Here is a 7,500-nt window from a genome sequence, read left to right as displayed (position 1 = left end):
ACTTGTACTTTTAAGACAACTATAACTAGCCAATCACTAGCCAGTTTGTATGGGAATCTGTTGAAATGACATCTATCCCTGATGTGCCAAAGATTTTGCCTCGAACGACACCTTAAATGGTATTCACCAAGGAGGATGAAAAACGGGGAATTTAGTCGAAATCGGGGAAAATTTTCAGAGCCAAGTGAAGACATTTGGATGGTTTTTATGGCAAAATATGGCAATTGTCAAATAAAGTTTGGCGTTTTACTTTGTCGTGAGTATGCTAGGTGGCGTAATCAAACCTTCGGTCATAAATGTCTTTTCCACTCTCAAAACTACCTCCAGAACCTATGTTTTGTGTAGAATATGTTACGTTTAGATCGCACTTTTATCTCGTTAGCACAGTTCGTTTTGTAAATAGCTTCTTCATTTCATGTTTCTGGTTTATTTCACTATCGCCTCCTCGTTATGTAATTTAGTCAAGTTTAGTCTCTCGGATTACGGTATATTTGAGGGGGTCTGAGGAAATGATTAAGTTTATATCGCTGTTGTGATCGTGATCGTGCTATCCAAAGCTTAAGAATTCCATCGCTGTACTTAGGAGCTTCACCAAAGTAAATCGGTTTATGTTGTTTCCATGCTTGGTTTAATTTATTGTTTATTTTTACTAATTAGTTTCCCGTCGTATACATTATGTTAAATCGCTTCATCGCTATTCATCTATTGTATTTAATTGCGCATTATTCTTAGTTCTGTTTCGTTTTTTAATTGCCTTTTAGTTCGAACCGTAATCACAACCACATCGCTACTCTGCTACTTGGGAATAAATAGTCGTAATTTTCATTGACGATTCGGCTCCTGGTGGTTTACGTTACGCGTTCAATTTTGCTCCTAATCTACAAAGCTACGCTATCCCGTGACCTTTCGAAGGTCACAAAATAAGCTTTTGGAATGATGCTCTTGTTCTCTGAGGTGATAATTTTTGATTCGGTGACATTTTGTTAAAAAAAATATTTATCAGATGTGGCGTCTTCACTGCCTGTAATGAGATTAAAATTTTGTCACCGCGCCCATAAAATTCGTAAAATATTTGCGAATGGGTCGATCTCTCTGAAATTTGAAAGGGTGATTGCTAAAAAATGGAAAAGGGATCTTTTCTATTAATAAAAATTCCTGTGTTTTGTGCGAGAATGCATCGATGAGGTAAGTGCCCTTTTTGCTTGGTGCGTACGTGACGTCATTGTTTGTTCTTGTTATAGGCAGTTCTATTCACAGAGAAATATTAAATTACAAAAACAAGTGTACTGAAAGATTGTTGAACAAGACGCCTACATGGGCGTATCCGTGGAAGACAGTTAACACAAATTGTCCAGCTACAGTCAACTTCAAGTACAGGTAAACTTCGGAAAATGACGAGAGATTACCAGAAAGATAAACCTGTAATATAACTTGAAGTTGTTTGTTGTAAATACTCGTAATTAATGTTACTAAATTTGCAAATGCAAACAACGAAGCCCTATTAGCAGGTTATCAGGATACGGGATTTCTATTTATTGTTTGGAAGGAGACTTTATTCAAATCCTGCAGTTTTACCTGCTTCCTTAACTCCATTCATCCAAAAATTACAAGATCAGCCTTAAATCATCCGAAAAACTTATTACAAATCACAGTTCAACAACTTATCATCCTGGGCCAGTTGTTCAAAAGCCAAGTTTTAAAACGAGTTTTATTCTCTACTCCTAAATGCTGTTCAAGGCTGATATTCAGTAAAACTTTACATTAGAAGAAGTCAATCTTGAAAAACAAAAATAAGCAAAGGAAATTGTCACCAAAAATGTTGAAAACCCGTAACTTGGTACCAAACGTTCTACAATAACTTGAAATCTTGTGAAGAAAAAACGTTAAATCCAGTAGTCCAGTTGGCGTTGACATCGCCAAAACTCTCTCTATCATCGATTCAAAACTCAACAAAAAATACAAGAAGTTAATGGTTCTCAGAAACTACAAAAGTTCATCTTGATTCTACACTGGAGCTGGCTTCAAGGATGACGTGTTGATCATTTACAACTTTTTTTTCACCACAAGCTTAAGCGCGCACTCAGAGCTGCTGATAGCTTTTGCCAAGACCAATGTTTCTAAAGTTAATCCTTTTCCAGCGGGGTTAGTACCTGGATGGGGAACGTCAAAATATGCGACTTACGGTCAGGAACATACGACCAAAAATTCTATTTTAACGCTCAAAAATGCGAACTAAGCAAGGTACAGATTTTGCTAGGCTGCTTTATGCAAAACAAATATTAACGCAAAAGTATCTAAATATCACTATGTAGTTTTTAAGGAGAGCAGAAGGGACTTCTAGGAAGTGTCGATCGAGAATAAAACAATTTCCCATCAGCGAAAAACATTGCGGGAGATTTTTGTTACGTTCAATCAGAGTTCAATTTTTCTGTCGTACTTTTGGTTGTATGTTACCTTGCGTGTTTAATACTGACAACTTACGAAACAAAGGATGCACCTGTGACAAAATTACGGCAAGACACCGGGTTTTTGTTAGTTTCCTTTTTTTTTTCTTTCAAGTGTTATAAGGTTCGACAATTTAACACAATGATCACAATCGTTGATGCTAGTCCTCGTGTCAGCTAAAGTTAAGCTTCTCCGAATGAGGACGTCAGTACTTGGATGGGGGACCGCTCAAAGTCCCCGAAACGGCGATAGCTAATTCGGTTTTTTAAACTTGATTTCATTTTTTATCTTGTTTGGCCGTTGAAATCTATTTTCATATTTTCTTTCTACGTCAAAACGGCGAACAAATTGGTTCCCAAGAAATATTGGACTATTTGTTCTATGCAAAATAGTGTTCACAGTGAAACACACAAGTACGAGGCAAGCTCTAGAAATAACGTAGAATATTATCCTTACCTTTAAAGCTTGCCATTCTCAAAGAAAAAGCATCTGTCCACTTTATCGAATAGTTTAATACTGAATCAATCATAGCGGGCAGAAAGATCCCACAATAAATCTTTGCTTTCATCTAGTTAAAGTAAGTGTGTCACGGTGGCCGAGTGGTCTAACGCGCTCGCGGGTAATCGTGAAGATTGGGAAAGAATATGAGTTCTCTTCGGGGTAGGGGAGTTTGGACTTACTGGAGGGAATAATTGTAAATTCACCCGTTCGGAGGTTAATTCAATATCCAGATTTTAAGACGTGGTATGCCTTCGGCATTCCACGTAATAAGCTTTATTTTAATGTTTTATTTGAACAGAAAAGATGCAACGCTAAGCGATAAATTATATTTTAAGTGAATAGTTTGGAAAAAAAATATTTCGCGGGAAATTTTCTCCGACAATCGTTGAAAGGGTTAATCGATGAACGAAATAATACCCTCCTAAATGTTCACTGTCTGAGACTGCATGCTAGTGGCTAACTTTTATCATAAAGAATAGTGCTTCTACTACGGGCTAAAAAGTCGTAAATGAATAGTAAACTAAAGATGACAGAGGAACGGTTTCACTACAGATATAGATGATAAAAAACAGATAAATAACAAATAAAATAATAATACTGTACTGTTTTCTTTATAGCGCCTAACCTCCGGTTTGGATTTGTTTGCGGTTGTCTCGGATTCAACTCTACCACGCCTTGTAAATAGCCATCTCGCTGCCTCCTGCCAGTTGGGGTTCTTAAGCATGTTTCTTTAAGTTTAGTTAAGTCCACTTCCACTTTCAAAAGAGAATTTCTTTTTTTACCGACTGATGGAAATTCAAAATAACTAACCAACATGGATACAGCAAAACAGGAAAAAAAAAGAGAACATAAAATAGCTTTCCGGAACACACGATATCATACTGTATTATAAAAGTACGTAGTACAAACACTGATCATGACTTATCAAATAAAAAGCAAACAGGTTTGTTTTAGTAGGATGGGTGGCTGGCTGTGTAAACGTCTTAGCATAATGTCCCTCGATCCTCTTGATTCACTCGTGCCATTTTATTCATTGCTTGATTTCTTGAGGACTTGACTTATGTATTTCAACTAGCAATCCATCAGACCCCGCACCATAGAATTTTCTTTTGTTTTGTTATTCCTTCCAAGCTTTTTCTGCCCCTCTTGATAATTAAATCGTTTGCAGCCAATACGTTGCTATAATTTTAACTTAAGGGAGGCAAATTAAAAAACCAATAATAAATAAACTTCACAATTGTATTATTTACTTTTTGCCAGTTTTTACGCGTTTAATTAATTAATTAAGGGCATAAAAACCGCTCATAATTAAGGTCCGATTCAGACGCCGTACGTATACTTTTCATGAGCCGAACTTAATATTCCAGTTTCGACCGACACAAAAGTACGCCTGTTGATTCAGACGAGCCACAGCCTTTCCTAAAACATTTCCAAGAAAACCGATTCATTTTGTCCGCGATTTTTGAGTGGAAGGTAAAACATGGTTTGTTTAAGTTCAGCTCATGAAAAAGTACGTCGTCTGAATCGGGCCTAAGGTTTTTACTACATTTACTGTTATTATTACTATTAAGGCGTCCAGAAATCGATAATTTTTATGCTGTTATTTGTATATTACACCTCAAAGCCTCGTGCTAAAATTCCATCACGGGCACCCAACGAGAATATAGTTCAAACTCCACTTAAACATAGCATTGTTAAACGTATTTTGGTATTTAAATGGTAGATATAGGCATATTTTTATCCCCTAAAAGTTTTTTATCCGTTCGGCTTTCCTAGCTGAAAGTCTAGTGACCCGAAAATTTTAGGGATCAAAACTTACCGTTTCGAAAATTTCAGCCAGAAAAAAGGCTCCCGAAAGTTCTAGGTGACCTTTTTAGGGTAAAAATATGTTTAAAATGGGCAATTATACCATTTTTTAATTAGATGTTCGAAAATCCTAGGACAGACAGGCAAGCAAAAAGATTTACAAGAAATGATTCCGAAAATTGTAGATCTCAAGTCGTCTTCCGAACAGATATTTTCCGAGAATTGATGTTGGGTGCTCCTGTTCCATCGCAACCATTGCGTTGCTGTGAGTAAACTCAACCGGAAACATATCATTTTATAACATAAAGTTCCCTTTTTTGTGTGCGTCAGAAATAGAATCGAGAGGTTTATACTTTGAGCCCTAAGGAAATTTCACTCACTCGTATTATTTTAAGTGCTACTGTAGCTCGATTTGCTACGGTGGCCCACACCTGCCCTGACAAAATTTTTTTTGTCATGACAAACTTACTTTTATCCATGACAAAATTATTTTCATCCATGACAAAATTATTTTTATCCACGACCAAATTCTTTTTGATCCATGACAAAATTATTTTTTATCCATGACAAAATTATTGTTATCCATACCAAAATTACTTTTACTCATGACAAAGTTAATTTTACAAAATTCTCACGACACAATTCTTCTGTGTCGTGACAAACTTGCCAATCTGACAAAACTCTTGAAAGTCTAATCAGGTACTACTTTGTTCGAGGTTTTCAGTACGTGGAAATTATACAGTTCCTTTCAAAATATCATGGAAGGGTGATCAGCGAGAGGACCCTTCACAGAAGGCTAAGAGAATACGGGTTGAATAGAACTACACCAAGATACAGGGGCACCCAACGGATCTGTTCCTCACTTTATCTGTTCCCCAGAGGAATCTTGCTGGCTGGCAAAAATACAGGTGTTCCGATGAGCTGGCTGGGAAATTTATCATTGATAGAAGTTTTGCCTGGGAATTACTGACTTTTTCTAGCATTTCAACCCGAGCTCTCTGAAGACTGAGAACGACAAACGACGGCTGGTCAGAGTGATTGCGCTTGCGGAAAAAACACAAAACCTGTGTCGGTTTTGTTCGGTCGTTTGTTAAAAGCGCGCGGAGGTTCTACAGATCGACGAACACGGATTGTGCTGTTTTCCTCATTTACATGTAAGATTAATTTCCATTGTTATTTTATCTGTATGCTGAGATTCTCGTGATGTTCTTCTACACTGAATTGAAATGAACAGAGTGAATTTAACTTGTATTTTCATTCACAGTTTTTAGTTTCGACCAGAGTTTCGACGGTGTACAATGTGTTTGGTGTTAGCGTTTTCGGAGGTATAAGACTTCCTATTGTAGTTGTTTTAATGCTTGTTTTCGGTTATCTGTATTAGTCAAGTGCGTGATGATCTTTTACCGTTGAAGCGAATTGAGCCAACGATCGAATTGTAAAAAATTGACAGCAGTACGTATTTTTCTTATTCGTGTAGGCAGCCACGGGATCAACCAGGTGCTTTCCTCAAACACAAGGTAAAAATCAAGAAAAATTCGCACTTATTTTAATTTAGTTTATTTCGTTAGAAAGACGATTTATTACTCTCGAGAACTCCTGCGAAGAGATCCTTTTGTAAGAACCTGTTGGCAGATATTTGGCATAATTATACAAAACCCTGTTTAGTTAACTAAAATCAGGCAGGTTCTATAATTATGTGAGTAACAGTTAAATTGCAATAAACACTTTATCCAAGGAGTTTGACTTTGAGATCGCAAATATCTATTTTTCTGGCAATCAATACCTATATCTCCTGCATACAAATTAGGACCTTGTCAACAATCCACTTTAAGCCTGCATCCAAGCATCCCTATTTTGCCAGACAAAAAATATATATATGTTCATATATGCAGGCTTTTACTATTGTTTTTTTTTTCTCTGACTAAGAAAACTTTGTTGGTTTTGGTCAGACTGTGGTTTTAATTGTGAGAATGCTTCTGATTGTATTGGGTAGAGTGCTTAATTAAGACATACTATTGTTCTTACAATGTATGATTGTGTCAGCAATAACTGTTGTCATCAACACATACATTGACAAAACAATTATTTGTTATTGTGACCAACAGCACTAATTCTTTTTTACTTGGCAGATTGTTTACTTTTCCTTTTCAACAATCACAAATTATCTTTAGTCATACTTTGTCTCTGTACAAAGCCAAACTGAGTTAGGCTTGTGAAGATGGGCATTCTTTGTTTGTTCATTCTTACGACCCTCTCTCTTCCATCAGGTTGAGTTAGGCTTGTGACGATGGCCATTCTTTGTTTGTTCATTCTTACGACCCTCTCTCTTCCATCAGGTGGAGTTAGGCTTGTGACGATGGCCATTCTTTGTTTGTTCATTCTTACGACCCTCTCTCTTCCATCAGGTTGAGTTAGGCTTGTGACGATGGCCATTCATTGTTTGTTCATTCTTACGACCCTCTCTCTTCCATCAGGTTGAGTTAGGCTTGTGACGATGGCCATTCATTGTTTGTTCATTCTTACGACCCTCTCTCTTCCATCAGGTTGAGTTAGGCTTGTGACGATGGCCATTCATTGTTTGTTCATTCTTACGACCCTCTCTCTTCCATCAGGTTCAGTTAGGGCATTCATGGTTTGCACTGAGAACTTTGTTTCCTTTGTGGCCCTCTATTCAGTTGTCTATTAAGTTTCAATTCTCCTTTAATGTGAATGGCTGCACATCCGTGTCATTGGGAGGAAGACGCTCAA

The 7,500-nt window shown here is 37.0% G+C and overlaps 1 long non-coding RNA gene across 2 annotated transcripts in view; it reads left to right on the top strand.

Annotated features, from left to right (window-relative positions):
* The first annotated feature begins 5,822 nt into the window (after window positions 1-5,822).
* LOC138016753 (uncharacterized) overlaps window positions 5,823-7,500 on the top strand; it is a 2,163-nt gene continuing 485 nt past the window's right edge. The window contains exons 1-4 of one of the 2 annotated variants that reach the window (XR_011125867.1): window positions 5,823-5,906; window positions 6,017-6,077; window positions 6,230-6,269; window positions 7,365-7,500. The exon at window positions 7,365-7,500 is cut by the window's right edge and continues 485 nt beyond it. This is a non-coding gene — a long non-coding RNA (uncharacterized lncRNA). Of the gene's footprint in view, window positions 5,907-6,016; window positions 6,078-6,229; window positions 6,464-7,364 lie in introns of those variants that run through there. The other variant, XR_011125866.1, reaches the window with a different exon arrangement.

The sequence above is a fragment of the Montipora capricornis genome, chromosome 9, assembly GCF_036669925.1.
Source record: "Montipora capricornis isolate CH-2021 chromosome 9, ASM3666992v2, whole genome shotgun sequence".
NCBI lineage: Eukaryota > Metazoa > Cnidaria > Anthozoa > Scleractinia > Acroporidae > Montipora > Montipora capricornis.
Note: the sequence above shows the minus strand (reverse complement) of the source record. Positions and strands in the feature narration are given on the sequence as shown.